The sequence below is a fragment of the Triticum dicoccoides genome, chromosome 7B (assembly GCF_002162155.2).
Source record: "Triticum dicoccoides isolate Atlit2015 ecotype Zavitan chromosome 7B, WEW_v2.0, whole genome shotgun sequence".
Lineage (NCBI taxonomy): Eukaryota > Viridiplantae > Streptophyta > Magnoliopsida > Poales > Poaceae > Triticum > Triticum dicoccoides.
In genome coordinates this window covers 198,399,494-198,416,326 of record NC_041393.1, presented here as the reverse complement: position 1 = coordinate 198,416,326, position 16,833 = coordinate 198,399,494, and positions in this window count along the sequence as shown.

The window sequence follows — 16,833 nt, the reverse complement described above, 5'->3', positions numbered from 1 at the left end:
TTTTTCCCTTTTTTTCTTTTGGGCCTTTTTTTATTTGGCCTTTCTTTTTTTTCTTCTTTTTTTTCTTATTTGCGACAATGCTCTATTGATGATGATCATCACACTTCTATTTATTTACAACTCAATGATTACAACTCGATACTAGAACAAAGTATGACTCTATATGAATGCATTCGACGGTGTACCGGGATGGGCAATGAATTCAGAGTGACATGTATGAAATAATATGCATGGTGGCTTTGCCACAAATACGATGTCCACTACATGATCATGCAAGGCAATATGACAATGATGAAGCGTGTCATAATAAACGGAACGGTGGAAAGTTGCATGGCAATATATCTCGGAATGGCTATGGAAATGCCATAATAGGTAGGTATGGTGGTTGTTTTGAGGAAGATATAAAGAGGTTTATGTGTGATAGAGCGTATCGTATCATGGGGTTTGGATGCACCGCCAAAATTTGCGCCAACTCTCAAGGTGAGAATGGCCAATGCACAGTACCGAAGAGGCTAGCAATGATGGAAAGGTGAGACTGCGTATAATTCATGGACTCGACATTAGTCATAAAGAAGTCACATACTTATTGCAAAAATCTACAAGTCATCATAAACCAAGCACTACGCGCATGCTCCTAGGGGGATAGATTGGTACGAAAAGACCATCGCTCGTCCCCGACCGCCACTCATAAGGATGACAATCTAAGAACACCTCATGCTTCAAATTTGTCACACAACGTTTACCATACGTGCATGCTACGGGACTTGCAAACTTCAACACAAGTATTTCTCAAATTCACAACTACTCAACTAGCACAACTTTAATATCACTACCTCCATATCTCAAAATAATCATCAAGTATCAAACTTCTCTTAGTATTCAATGCACTTTATGTGAAAGCTTTTATTATACTAATCTTGGATGCCTATCATATTAGGACTAATCTTATAACCAAAGAAATTACCATGCTTGTGACGCCCGGATAATTAAGCTACAATAATTCTCTATTGATGATGCCACGTCACCGCAATTACTATTGCTAATCTCGCGTTAGTTCAAAACCGATCCAAATCCAACTTTGAATTAAAGTAAAATAGTAAAAGTTTTCAAACAAAAAAAAACTAAAATGTTCGGGATATGACAAATACATCACAAATAAGATTGGTGGAGGATTCACATTTTTATAAAACGCTTAACTACTCTAAAGTAAATAAAACAGTATCAAAAACTATTATTTAAAAACCTTTATATATTAATAAATTACTAAACTAGTTTATCGCGGGACTAAACCTTAGGTGGCAGTAGTATGTTTAGTTACACTAACTTAGGAGTTACTTCTACATTTTTAATGTTAAGTATAAAATAAAACAGAAAAGGGAATTAAGTAAAGAAATGAAAGAAAAGAAAAAAAAGGAAAACACCCCTCCCCACCGACTGGGCCTTGGCCCAGTTGGCCGAGCGGCCGACGGGCCTGTCAGCTCCTCCCTCCTCGACCCGACGCCCGCTGACGCCGCCGTCCCCCGGCGCCTCGCCGACCGCACCCCCGAGCCCGCTGCCTCCCCGACCGGCCCCCTGCGAGCCGCCGCCGTCCCCCTCCTCTTTCCCTCTCTGCACCACCACCACGCACCGCCCACGGTCGCCGTGCCTTGCGCACGCCCTGCCCCGCGCGTGCCCACCGTGGCCGCTCCCCGCTCGCCCCTCGCCGTCCTCGGCCTCCCGCGCTCCCGCGTCCGGACTGCCGCCTGCGACCCCTCCCGCGCGCCGCTCGCCCGTGCCGGACTTCGGCCGTGGTTGCGCGCCGCCGTCGACGTCGTTGCCGGCGGCCCTCGCGTCGCCAGCCACCGCGGGCCAACGCGCGCCACCGCCCCTGTCCCGTTGCCGCTCCCGGTTGAAAAAAGGGTCGCCGGAGCAGCGAGTTCGGTGACCCCCCATCGCCCTCTGTGCTCATTGCCGGCGTCCCGCCACCTGGGTCACCGCCAGGTGGGTCCTGCTGGGTTAGCCACTAACCACCACCACTAACGAGCGCCTAACCCCCACTGACAGCCCGGCCCCGCGCATTTATTTTAACTTAACACAAAATAGGGTTAAAACAATGTTTAAAATATCCAGATTATGACATGAGGGTCCGCCCCATTAATTAAACAAGTTTAACTTAAACTTGTTATCTACACAGTCAATGACAGTAGTCCCCACAGTCAGTTTGACTAGTCAATAGTCAAACTATTAACTCTTGACTGGGCTGTTGACTCAGCTTCCCTGGACCCACCTGTCATCCACTATGGCTAGCCCGCAACGGATATAAAAAGTATTGCACTGTTTTAATTCAATTAATAATTAAAATAATTTCAGAAAATGAATTAAAACTTTGAAAATTAATATAAAATAACCCGTAACTCGGATGTTGTACATGAAAGTTGCTCAGAACGATGAGATGAATCCGGATACGCAGCATGTTTGTGTGCCACACATCCCTAGCATAGCGAACACGCAACTTTCCCCCTCCGGTTCATCTGTCCAAAAACGCGAAACACCGGGGATACTTTCCTGCATGTTTTCCCCTTTCACCGGTATCACCTATTACTGCTTAGGGCACTCCTAGCACCGTTACTTGTTTTGTCATGCATCGATATGCATCTGTTTGCATTGTATTCATTGTTTCTTCCCCCTCTTCTCTCAGGTAGACTACGAGACTGACGTCGCTGCTGGTGCCCCGATCGACTACTGTGTTGACGACCCCTCCTTGCCAGAGCAACCAGGCAAGCCCCCCCCCCTTGATCACCAGATATCGCCTATTCTTCCCTTTACTGCTTGCATTAGAGTAGTGTAGCATGTTACTGTTTCGATTAATCCTATTCTGTTGCATAGCCTGTCGTTGTTGCTACATCTGTTGACACCTTACCTGCAATCCTAAATGCTTAGTATAGGATGCTAGTTTACCATTAGTGACCCTACATTCTTGTCAGTCTGCCATGCTATACTATCGGGCCGTGATCACTCGGGAGGTGATCACGGGTATATAATATACATACATACTATTCAAGTGGTGACTAAAGTCGGGTCAACTCGTTGAGTACCCGCAAGTGATTCCGATGTGGGGGCTGGAAGGACAGGTGGCTCCATCCCGGTAGAGGTGGGCCTGGGTTCCCGACGGCCCCCGACTGTTACTTTGTGGCGGAGTGACAAGGCAGGTTGAGACCACCTAGGCGAGAGGTGGGCCTGGCCGTGGTCGGCGTCTGGGGTTACTTCAAAATAACACGTTAAATAAGATCTTGGTATTTGATCTGAGTCTGGCCACTGGCCTATACGCACTAACCAACTACGCGGGAACAGTTATGGGCACTCGATGTCGTGGTATCAGCCGAAGCCTTCTAGACGTCAGCGACTGAGCGGCGCATGCTGGATTGGACTGGAATGCCTGCTCTTGTATTAGGGAGGCTAGGTATGTTTTTGGCCGCCCACACAACGTGCAGGTGTGCAATGGGCAATGGGCCCAGACCCTTGCGCGCTTAGGATTTAGACCGGCGTGCTGACCTCTCTGTTAGGCCTAGGTGGGGCTGCGACGTGTTGATCTTCCGAGGCCGGGCATGACCCAGGAAAGTGTGTCCGGCCAAAGGGGATCGAGCGTGTTGGGTATGTGGTGCACCCCTGCAGGGAAGTTTATCTATTCGAATAGTCGTGTCCCTCGGTAAAAGGATGACCCGAAGTTGTACCTTGACCTTATGACAACTAGAACCAGATACTTAGTAAAACACACCCAGACAAGCTCCAGAGACAACCCGGTGATCGTTTTCCCACAGGGCGACGAGGGGAGGATCGTCGGGTAGGATTATGCTATGCGATGCTACTTGGAGGACTTCAATCTACTCTCTTCTACATGCTACAAGACGGAGGCTGCCAGAAGCGTAGTCTTCGACAGGACTAGCTATCCCCCTCTTATTCTGGCAATCTGAAGTTCAGTACACTGATATTGCCTCTTTACACATATACCCATGCATATGTAGTGTAGATCCTTGCTTGTGAGTACTTTGGATGAGTACTCACGGTTGCTTTGCTCCCTCTTTTCCCCCTCTTTCCTTTTCTTCTCGGATGCCGTAACCAGACGTTGGAGCCCAGGATCCAGACGCCACCGTCAACGATGACTCCTACTACACTAGAGGTGCCTACTACTACGTGCAGGCCGCTGACGACGACCAAGAGTAGTTAAGGAGGATCCCAGGCAGGAGGCATGCGCCTCTTTCGATCTGTATCCCAGTTTGTGCTAGCCATCTTATGGCATCTTGTTAACTTATGTCTGTACTCAGATATTGTTGCTTACGCTGACTTGTCTATGATCGAGCACTTGTATTCGAGCCCTCGAGGCCCCTGGCTTGTATTATGATGCTTGTATGACTTATTTTACTTTTAGAGTTGTGTTGTGATATCTTCCCGTGAGTCCCTGATCTTAATCGTACACATTGCGTGCATGATTAGTGTATGATTGAATCGGGGGCGTCACAAGTTGGTATCAGAGCCGACTGCCTATAGGAATCCCCCTTTCACACTCCTTGGCCGAAGTCGAGTCTAGTCACTACAAACTTTTACTAACATGGTTGTGTGTCTTATGGGCCCACGTCGCCATTTGGGTGGTATTAGGATCTTTTACTCCTCGACCTTTACTCTGGGACTCTGATCTCTCCTTTATTCGGGTTAAATGATTTTACTAACACCGACTTTATGTTCTCGTAACTACTTCCTCCCAGAGAGCCCTCGCTCTAGATGATTGCTTAGTGCACCAAAAGATTTCGAAGATACTCTACGATGTTCTCCCGAGAAACTTGTGACCACCGCCCTTAGGACTCCCTACCACTGTTATATCCTTATGGATAATTGTATACACCTTCCATTCTTACATTCAATACCATTGATCTTGTTATTACGAGATACCACGGAATTCTCTCTATTGCTCCGAGAAAACTTTGTGCCTACTGCTTTGTAGTTCTAAGCCACCTGAATACCCCTACGGATAAATTCTTGCACCTATTGAGTATCCGCTCACCCCCAGTTGATTCAGGTATTTCACAAAAGTTTTTGAAATACCATTCGTTCTTTTGAAAATCATCAACATCCTAAGGCTCTTGAAATTCTTGCTTGCTAGCATTATGATTAATCCCATAAGTCTGGTAATCTTATTGGCATCCTCTGCCATCATTATTTTGAGTCCGCTAATTCTATATGTTGCGAATGCTCGCGATCCTCAATCGGGTCCTAGAATTCATCCTTCTGGCTCAGACGTCATTTTAAAGATGAGGCTGGATCTCGACCAATCAAATTGGCATCGATTGTACCCCTAAGCCTACTCAACTTATCCACCCTTAATTAGAGCGTTTACTTCTGATCCCATGAATTGGAAATCCTAGTCCCTTTGCATTTGAGCTTTGAATTAGTCAGTTGTTTCTATGATCCAATGCCTTTGCATTGTTTCTTCCTCTGTTTGTGTGCCGATGCTCACATCAGCTCCATTATGGACCGTTTGATCCTTTGTTGAATTATCATCCGATAGTGTCCTTTATATACAAAAACCTCGAGAAGTTCTTCCCCCGATACATAATGCCTTTGGTAAATTGTATCCTCTGACTTGTCGAACATGCTCTGCTTTCGAGCTCGTGTTATTTACTCCTGAAGTTTGTGGTATGTGTTCCTAAGAGGCCCTGATGGGTTGAACTTATGCCTTTTCTAATCTGTGTGAACCCGGAAACTACCACGGGTCATACTCTACTGATGTTATGTCAAATAAAATTTCAACACTACAACTTCGTCGAAGGCGAGAAGTAAGTGAAAGGTTATGCATTAGAGAAGTGGGAGTCGACCTTGAACCTTGTGTTCATGCCCATGGACACGATGTAGATCCTATCATGGAAGCTTCCTGTAATAATAACTATTTCCTTGATATAATATCATCTGGTATCTGTGAATTGATCCTTTGCAATCATGGTTCCGACCATATTTTCTCCTTGATTCCTTTTCTAAGGCAAGTGAAAATACTTGTCTTCTGCAGATCAATGCATCTCCACAACCCCTATGTCGATCCTCCTTCGAGTAATACCCTCCAGTATCTCGAGAATATCAAAGACCTGAGTTGCTTCCTATGAGTCTTCATCTAGTATTGCTTCTCACAGATTTCAGATTTCCCCTGGGTTCTGGGTTATTTCACTCGAGAACACCGATAAGGGAATCGATTCTGCACTCTGATTCAATAACTCTAAGTAATTTTCATTGCTTACGAGTTTAATAATCCTTCAAGTCATTCCTAGCCTGATCGGCTATATCACTATTGTGCTAAATTCTAACTTTGCTACCTGGTCCATCTTTCCGGAGCACAATTTCGGACGATGAGCTAACCTTACGTTGATTTCCTCGTCTTATTGTTTCACGTCGAACCATAAACTTGATTCCGAGTTTGTGTCGTATATGTGGTTCTAGTAATCTTGTGCTGCATCAGTCCTTTTGCTTGAATGCGGTCGCTGTTCGATTGCTTCTTCGTGGAGCCTCTCGACAAAATTTGTCGTGATCATCATCAACATTTTGACTCCTTCCAGGATATTAATCGAATCCATGTTGATAAGTGCCATCCTCGCCCCTTGGTAATTTGAGTTATCATCGACAACATCCTTATCTTCCTTTCATCACAAACTTGTTCATGTTGTGGATGCAACTTGCTATCGAGCTTGTATTATGTTGTACCTTGGAGTATTACCGTCTTTTATGTCAAGAATGTTGTGAGAATTGCACCACCTCTTAATAATTCTTGATACAAGTGATACTTATTGCCATCACCATTCTATTCTTGGTCCCCGTGTCGATTCTAACCGGGACAGCTACAAGTGAACGGTACTGTTTGGATTCTGCCCTTCTGGCAACCCTATTGCTTGAAGTTAATGGTCGATAGTTTCATTCTAAGTCTATTGCTTATAGAATCATCATTCAAACATTGATCGTGCTACCTAGTCCAGATTTCCAGGTGCACCCTTCTATCATTGTTAAATTGTGTATGTATTCCTCGAGCATACATCATTATATCATTTGATCTGACTAATGTTATCTCTTTGTTCACTTAATTGTGGAAATCCATCTTTTTGGAAATCTCAATGAATTGTCGTTGAGTCAATCAGCCACCTCCTTAGCTCTCCTTGACTTAATGATGAACTCTTGTTTCGGAACTCGCTTCCATAGTACAATTACCGAGAATCTTACATTTTCATCTCGACAATTTGTGTTGCACCTTTCTTCTCAGGCATCCTGGGTCTGAGGTATCCTGACACCAATCAGATCTGAATCTCGGTCAGATATGATGGTTGGGACATATTTTCAAGAGTTATAACATTGGTCCTTATATGACCCGGTAAGGTGATGTTATGCCTAGCACACCTGGCCGGAGGACCTATTGTTATAGTTTCCTTTTTCGCAAGGTTAGCCGTTCTTCCATGAGGAAATTGTAAGACTTATTATACAAGTTGTTCCTGATGGATCCTTCATGTATCCAAAGTCCGACCTTTCTTGAAGACCATATCAATGCTATCTCGAAGCATGTCTGTGGTATTCCGATCTTCAATAAGAACATTTGGAGCACAATGCAAAAATTTCCTTATCAATTATCCAAACACCGTTGTATGGGTAATCTCATGAAATTCCTCTCCCCTTATCTAAATGGTTTTCTACTTTCTATCCTGTCATGGATATCATGCTTTGCTTGACCTTGGGAAGGATATACCCCTGAAATGTGTGTTTAAACACATTTTCCCTTTCATTGTTATGTTTAATCTGATAATCACATTTTCCTTTCCATTATCTTGTTTAACCTTTCTCATGGTTTATATGATCTAAGCAGTAATAATCCGGTTCTTGTGTAAACACCCTGGTGTACAACCTTATCAGTAAGACCGTGGTACTATTGTTGATGACATTTTGGTAACCACCGATGGACGAGTACTTTTCCTATTGGTCCGCCTCGTTTCAACGAGCAGGAAAATGGTTCTCTTTGTCCCTCGCCCTTGGTGCCAACGATGCTGCCAACACAACTGACCGGTTATTCTCTGACATGGCTTGTTATCGTGACCGTGCAAGATGTCAAGGCCCTTCCTTCTTTTAACCCACATGGTGGGCCCATAACCCACAGGTCCCAGGATCGAAACCTGACTCTCTTATACACCCCTGTTTCCAAAGTTATTCCTCATGCTTGGCTTCGTATGTAGATCATGAGCCACCTTCCTAGAGATCATCAATTCTGGTATCAAACACAATACTTATTCCCGTTGCTTTGAACCCCTTTCACGCCCTATTGCAGGCATCGAACAATTGCCCGCCCGCTCGAAACTTCCCTTGGTACCTCCTTATTTTGCTCTTGATATTTTCTGAAGTTTTAATTCGGGAGTTACTTTTTGCCACCTTCCCCGATGTTATCGACCAGATAGTCAACCTTGCAGAGGCCCATTCTCCCAGAATACCCACCCATTATTCTTTCGTAAGTACGATGGAGTTCCCGAAGAAATAATGATGACTTCATCCTGATGACTAAAGCATAGGAATGAAGAAACCAATGTAATGGATCGGCCAATTCGGGAAGAGCAACCAAAACCAAGAAGAATCATTAGGATTTTGTAACCTATCCTTCCCCTTAACTATACTTCTTAAATCTCGGGACGAGATTTCTTGTAGTGGAGGAGAATTGTGACGCCCGGATAATTAAGCTACATTAATTCCCTATTGATGATGCCACATCACCGCAATTACTATTGCTAATCTCACGTTAGTTCAGAACCGATCCAAATTCAACTTTGAATTAAAGTCAAACAGTAAAAGTTTTCAAACAAAAAAAAACTAAAATGTTCGGGATATGAAAAATACATCACAAATAAGATTGGTGGAGGATTCACATTTTTATAAAATGTTTAACTACTCTAAAGTAAATAAAACAGTAGCAAAAACTATTATTTAAATACCTTTTAAATATTAATAAATTACTAAACTAGTTTATCGCGGGACTAAACCTTAGGTGGCAGTAGTCACTACGAAAAAATACACTTCCGTGATGATACGTGTTTGTCACAGTAGGTCACGTTTTTTTGTCATGCATGTACATCCATGACAAATTTATGACAGAATCAAGATAGTCATACCTGTGTTGTCGTAGAAGTGTTCCATGACATTACCAAAATTATCATCACGGAAGTGTCCACTTCCATGACGATAAATCGCGCGTCACAGAAGTGCTTTCGTCAAGGGTGACCGACACGTGGCATCCACTGTAACGGAACACCGTTAAGCTATCGGGTCAGGTTTTGGATCCGATAACCCGTTAACAGCCCTGACCAATGGGGATTTTCCACGTGTAAAATCATCATTGGCTGGAGGAAACACGTGTCGGCTCATTGTTGGGACAGATGTCATCCACTCATTGGACAGAAGGCGCCTATGATACGTCGACACGTGGCACAGCCCAACAGAGGCCCATTCCTGTGAAAAGGCTGGCCCGTTTGACTTGGTCAAAAGATGACGAGCCGGCCCATGGAAAGCCTGTTAATGGCCTATTCGCATATAGCCCATTTACAGCCCACTAACCCAAGGCCCGTTACGCCCTATCTGAATTAGGCCCAGTAGCGTCATCTGGGCCATCCAATATGATTCCAGCCCGTTTTCACTTCTAGCCCATGTATGGCCCATGACGTCTTTCGGCCTATATGAGGCCCTATGTAACTCTTGGCCTATTAACGGCCCGTGGTGAAACTGGCCCGCAATAAACAGTGTATCACTTTAGACCCATTAACGACCCATGGTGAAACTGGCCCGTAATGAATAGTGTAGCACTTTATACCCATCAAGGGCCGTTATTCAGTTGGGCCGTTTCCAGCCCATGTTATCTTTCGGCCTTCTCAGAGCGCATTTATTCTTGGGCTCATTTTGAGCATTCGTTTACTTACGGCCCGTTACTGTCATTTTCTGCTTGTGGGCCAAATTCAGCCCGTGGTTACAGTCGGCCCATTTGTGGTCCGTTAATACATTGGGCCGTTTTCACAGCGTCATCAAATACAGCCTATTAACGATGGCCCATTATGGTCGGCCCATGAACGGACGATTCCAACTCTAGCCCGTTTACGGCCATAATGCGGCCTGTTATTGGCCCATGTTTGGACAATTGATCATACGACCCGTATAAGGCCCATTGATGATACGACCTGTAGAAGGCCCATTGTTTCTACGGCCCGTAGAAGGCCCAATGTTTCTACGACCCGTAGAAGGCCTACTGTTTCTATGGCCCGTAGAAGGCCCACTGTTTCTATGGCCCGTAGGAGGCCCAGTGTCACTACAGTAAATATTAGCCCATGGTTATTGTGGCCTAGTTTTAAAAAATAGGTTATTGCAGCCACTAGCAAACCACGGAAAAAGAACTGCACTGATTACAAGCAAACAAATAAACAAGACAACAAGGAAATAAATAAGCAAGCAACCACAAGTGCAAATATAGGGAACACAGCAGCATATAAACGCCGCAGCAAAACAAGTCCAGAACTGAAACCACTTCAGAAGAGTTCAAGAAACAATATCCTGGGTACCCATAATGCTGGCAAGATGCTTAGCAAGCTTATTAACTTTCTCTTGTTTGGCGCTTAAATCCTCCAGCGCTTGCTGTTGCACAAGAAAGTACGCATCTGAATTCTGCAGGGACTTCCTTAGTCCTTCGGCTTCTTGCCGCAGCACAGCTGACTGATGCCTTCCAGCTTGTAGCTGAGACTGAAGAAGCTGAAGTGATTCAGGCAGCGAGTTTGAAGAGCTTGTGCCAGCGGTACTGGCCAGTAACTCGAACACTACATCAACGCAGGACTGTGGGGTTTTCTCACTGTCTACAAGATCGTTTTTATCACCTTTCTTGGAGACCAACAGGGTTGTCTCAATATGTTGAACCTTATCTGCATTACTTTCTCTACCATTGCATAGTGGGGTGCTCTTCTCCAATATTCTGTTTGCATACTACAAGAGAAACAAGCAGACACATCACAGGTTTAGCTTGTAGTATACCAAACTCATTTTGGTAAACCGGTTCAGTAGTAAGGTGGACAGGATAACAGCATGAAACAAACATATATCTATGTACTATGGTCACTGTATTGTCCATATCATTCTAGTTTATGTTCCCTAATCAAGATAGAGACACAGTTCAACTCATATATTTTTAAGACACAACAGCATAGACAGAATATAAGTGTGAGAAACTACACAGCATTGGCAGCACTTGTAATGTGCATCACATGAGAACATAACTATTTATACAACTTAAACTGAAATCAACATAGAGCAAGAAGTTAGAACAACAATCCAGTTAAAGAAATAGGTTTAAAACATACCTATTGCGCCATTGGAGTTTCAATTAGATCCTTCAAATTCGAAAGTAGTTGGTATGAGTAAATGCAGTGATGCAATAGCAAAGGAGTATGGACCATAGCTACGGAATATGACCTGAGAACAGTTGCTCTTCTGCTTTAAACGTGGAGTTTGGGTTAGCTGTGGTGGTCTTCGTGCTTTGGGCACTGCAGTAGCTTTAGAAACTGCTCGTGTGGGGGTACTCTATGGTGGACATGGTGCTTTGTCAACTATAAGTGGGTTACTATCTGCCGGGGTTGCGGTTAGATGGGTTGTAGCTGGTTCTCTGCCCAACGGTGTATGTGTGCAATCTGGAAGAGTCTCGATTATGTGTGGTGGGGCTAGTTTGTGGGCCAGTACAACCATGGTTCTATCTGCATCGACGGGTAGCACCGTCTTTTGTGAAGAACGGGTTTTTTCTCCCTTAGATACTGCCATCACCCCCTCCAATTCAAATGGCTGATAAACAAGAAAAGAAATTGAACGTACAGACATTGTATGATAGACAGATGTGGTAATTCACATATATGTTGTCTAACCAAACAAGATAGCATGACACAATTTCACATATATGATGCCTAACTAAACAGGATAGCATGACACAGTTTCAGATATATGATGGATAACTTAACAGGATATAATGGCATAATTCAACATATGATGAGTACCTAAACAGGATGACATGACAAAACTATATGATGTCTTTCTAAAATAGGTTGGGATGAAATATTTCACATACATGTTGTCTAAGTATACAGGATGGCATGATATAATTGACATAATTGATTCATATACTAAGCAGCTGGCACTCGCATGTATGATCTCTAAACTAAGCAGATAGAATTCAATATTGTGCATATGATGTCTAAACTAAGCAATGCAAGACACCATATGCATCATATGAGAAATATAAACATTGCAACTTAGAGCATACACCTCAGGTGGGATATAGGACTGGTCATCTGTCTCTGAATCCTCCTCTGAGGAGCTCCCTGTAACCATCGAGATATATGCTTCAATAGGTACCATTGCCTGCTCTGAAGACCTTGTTTTCACTCCAGATTTTTACATAACCGGCTCAAATGGCTGATACACATGAAGAGTAGTTCAATATACACAGATTGTCGACAAATGGAATACGTAATGAAAAAAAGATGGCATGAGATAATTCACATATATGATGCCTAGCTCCATGGCGGTGCATAATTCACATATATGATAACTGGCTGAAAAACATGGCATTGCATAATTCACATATCTGATATAAAAAGCAAACAAGAGGCATTCACACAAAGCATGTCTAATCTAAGCAGATGACATGGCAATGCAAGACACCATATGCATGATATGAGCAATATAACCCAGCCAAGTTAGAGCATGCACCTTGGGGGGGGGGGGGAATACGACTAGTCATCTCTCTCTAAATCCTCCTCTGAGGAGCTATCTGTAACCAGCAAGAAATCTGCATCGACAAGTAGCACTGACTGCTCAGAAGACCTTGTTTTCACTCCAGATTTTCCCATGACTGACTCAAATGGCTGATGCACAGGAAGAGTAGATGAATGTATAAACATTGTTGACAAATGGAATACATTATGGAAAAAAATATGGCACAATACAATTCACATATACGATGACTGGCTAAACAGGATGGCATTGCATGATTCACGTATATGATGTCTGGCTAAAGAAGATGGCATTGCATAATTCCCATATACTCCCTCCATTCCTAAATATTTGTCTTTTTAGAGATTTCAAATGTACTACCACATGCGGATGTATATAGACATATTTTAGTGTAGATTCACTCATTTTGTCCCGTATGTAGTCACTTGTTGAAATCTCTAAAAAGACAAATATTTAGGAAAGGTGGGAGTATGATATAGAAACCAAACAGGTGGCATTCACACAAAGCAAATCTAAACTAAGGTGATGACATATAAGATGTATAATGTAAGCAATGCAAAGCGCCATATGCATGATATGACCAACATGAGCATGCCAGGTTAAAGCAAACACCTCAGGTGGTAAACAGGTATGGTCGGCTCCTTCTGAATCTCCATCTGAATAGTTATCTTCCTCTGGAATACAATCTGGAAATGCAGGAGAGGGGGGGGGGCACTTCGCCCACCATGGAGCAGCGTCTGCATGACATTATATTCGCACGCAACGGTCTTCTCTTTTTCTCTACATGTTCAGTACGATTGTGTACAATATCTGACATGCATAATAATAAAAAATAGTTAGATTTTGTAAGGCCTAAGGGGTGCATGCAAAAATAAAGACTGATGGTAGCAAATGAGTGGATGGATCCAAAACTAATGATAGTAGGTAGATTATAGCTTCAGTTTAAAAAGATAGACAATGGATCATCTATTGTTTGTTGCCCACCCAACATGAACCACATAGAAGACCCCAGATGAACCAGATAGTAGACAGATACTATTTGTTGCTGGCTCGATATGAGACCCATGGGCAATTCAAAACTCAAGATTGAACGATAAAGTAGCAGGTAATAATAACCGATGTATAACGTAAGCAAACACGAAAGACTGCGACCTCTCTTCCGGAACTGTCTAGTCCTCAGGTTCATCTGCTCAGTCGATGATGGTAATGTAGTTGGCGTGGCTGCCGACAATGGGGAAGATGATCTGAGGCGGCGAAAGAAAGTCTGCAAGGGGGATCTCTGCTGCAGTGAACACTTCTATCGATGGTGCACCTCAGGTGGGGTGGATGACGGCACCGCAGGAGCAGGACATAACACACAGAGTTTTCTTTGACGCCAATCTGAAAATGAAGTAAATCTGTAAGGGCTCCTTAGAATTGGAGGATTCTATAAACACAGGGACAGGAAAAACACAGGAATAGGATAGGATTGCACGTGCAAAACAGAGCATTTGGAAACATAGATTTCAGTCAACCTGGGTGTTTGGCTCACATGAATTGGAAGAACAGAGGAATGGAGAAACAAAGTGATGCAACGAGTGTACAACCTCTTTGGCATAGCCTTGTGGACCTTAGCATCATTGGGTTGGACGTGGAGAATGGTGATGATGCTAGTGTGACTGTCGGAGGCGGGGAAGAAGATCTGAGGCCTCTGGAAGCGGCGCCGAGGGTACTGCTCCGCTGTGATGGACGGTTTCATCGTTGGAGCAGCTCCGCTAAGGTGTACGGCGACGAGGCTGAAGCATGACAAGACAGACAACTTTAATTTGAAGTGGGACCCTAATATTATCTGCAATACATGATGTAAAATACATCACCAAAAAGTGCTAGATGTAAAACGTATCAGCCATGCCACGGCCGCTCCGGCAGATGGTGTAAGTACTGTTCACTCTGAACTTAACTGAAGAAAATGAACTTCACAGTCGAAACTGAATTTTACTGTCGAAACTGATTGAACTTGTAACAGAGCATCGCAATAGATGTTTAGGGCGTTCGAGCACTAGTAGCAGAGAAGCAGTGATCTAAATCAGCAGACGCTTGAGCAGGGAACACACTAGCAGAGAGCAAGTCGTGCAGTAGCACCGCAAGCGAGTGCTAAAGCAGCAACTCCTGTAGCTACCGGAGGTCGTGCAGTAGCAGCAGCACAAGAGCAGAGCAGCAGCACGAACGAAAGCAGGAGCAGTGTAGCAGCGCGACCGACAGCAAGAACTGAGCCCCAACGCGAGCGAGAGCCGGAGCAGCTGCAGCTAGTGCCGTTGTGGAAGTCGCCGCCGAGGAAGCAACGACATGGGGGAGAGACGCCGTGGATGATGTGGCCGGCGACGGCGCCGTCGATGGAGACGCCATGTCTGCTCGGTATCGAGCACCGGCAGCCCCGTGAGATCGAATAAAAGATAAAATGTAGCGGTGAGTGCAGAACCTCCTTGGTGGCACCGAGTTGGCCTCGGCTTCATCGGAGGAATTGGTGAGGGTGCTGCGGTTCCGGTGGGGCAGGTCAAGACAGCGCTGTGGATATTGAGGTGGCGCGATAGACGAGGCGAACATCGGGGCAGCTCCTTGGAGGTGGAGGACGGGGCGGCTAATCCGGCGGGACGACGAGATCGACAACGGATCCTCATCTAGTGCGGTGGATGAGGGACGGCGAGCTGTTGGGGTGGACGACGTAGTCGGGGAAGAGTCTCCGGCTGTGCGGCGGTCGGGAGGCCGAGGAGGAGCGTGGGGTTTCGCGGGTTTTGGCGGCCTCGGTGTATGAATGGGGGGGAGGCGAAGGGGGAGGGGGAGCTAAGCTTAGGGACGCGCTTGAACGAAATGTAGGGTAAGTTACCAGCGTACCCCCACCGGTTTTGACACCGCGACGTGGAGCTTCATTTTCGGCTGAGGGGTAGATGGGGGATTTCGCATGTCTGGGCTGCGGGAGCGATTTCGGATGAGGAGGGAGTTCTCCCGCGCGTCCAAATTTTGGGATAACAAGGCGCGGCGCGGGTTGAAGAAGCAGGAGTTTCGAAGCAGGTGAGACAAAAGATACTCGAGCTTGAAAATTTCGGGATAACAAGGTGCGGATTCCTTGTTCGGCAGAACAAACTTAACGTGTAAAAAAAATCATACAAGACACAAGAGAGTCATGTCCCCTTTTACTATATTGCTATAGATGCCATTGAAAAAACTACAAGAAAAATGTAAAAAAAATTGGGAGAACATGATTACCTTGCACAGTACCAAATCGATTCACACTTCCCTCAACAACAACAAAAAACAAATCAATTCCGACCAAAGAAAGAGTAATGTCCCTTTTTATATGATTACAATGCCATGATCTCGAATTTCAATTTTTGATCCATGTTATGTTGAATTCAAATATATCATTAGGTGACCTTGCATTTTATAATTAATGTAGTCATACATTTTGATCTTCCATCATATATGAACATTTTACTCCACCATGTGAACATATATATTGTCGTCTACCATATGGACTAAATTTGAATCAATTTTCCTTATTTGAATACGATTGTTGTCAAGTTATACAATAATTTAAATATTATCTTGATAACAAAAAGACATGCATATAGCAGTAATCATATTTCACTATGAACTACATGTACCATACGCTCTCCAATTCAAATATCTGTATCGATTTTATGTCGAATTCAAATCATAGTACATTATTGGTCTAGGTAGCGAGATGTTCGGGATAATCTAAACCCTGTTTTCATACGTATATTTTTTGGCTGAATTGGGACAAGTTTTGGTATAAGCCTCTTGCAAAACCGGAGATTCTCTCAACAAGCCTCGTGGTTCCGAGAGGGAACTTGTCACCTTTGTGTGCGAAACGATATACGCTGCCTCCCCCTGATTTTATTTACAGAGGCAACATAGAACTATATGAGTGCCCTGTTAAATTTTGGAATTATTTCGGGTTCATTTGGCCTTTTTATACATTAATTGAGTTTCTGGACTTTTAATGTGCATAATCTAAATATGAATTGCATGCACATG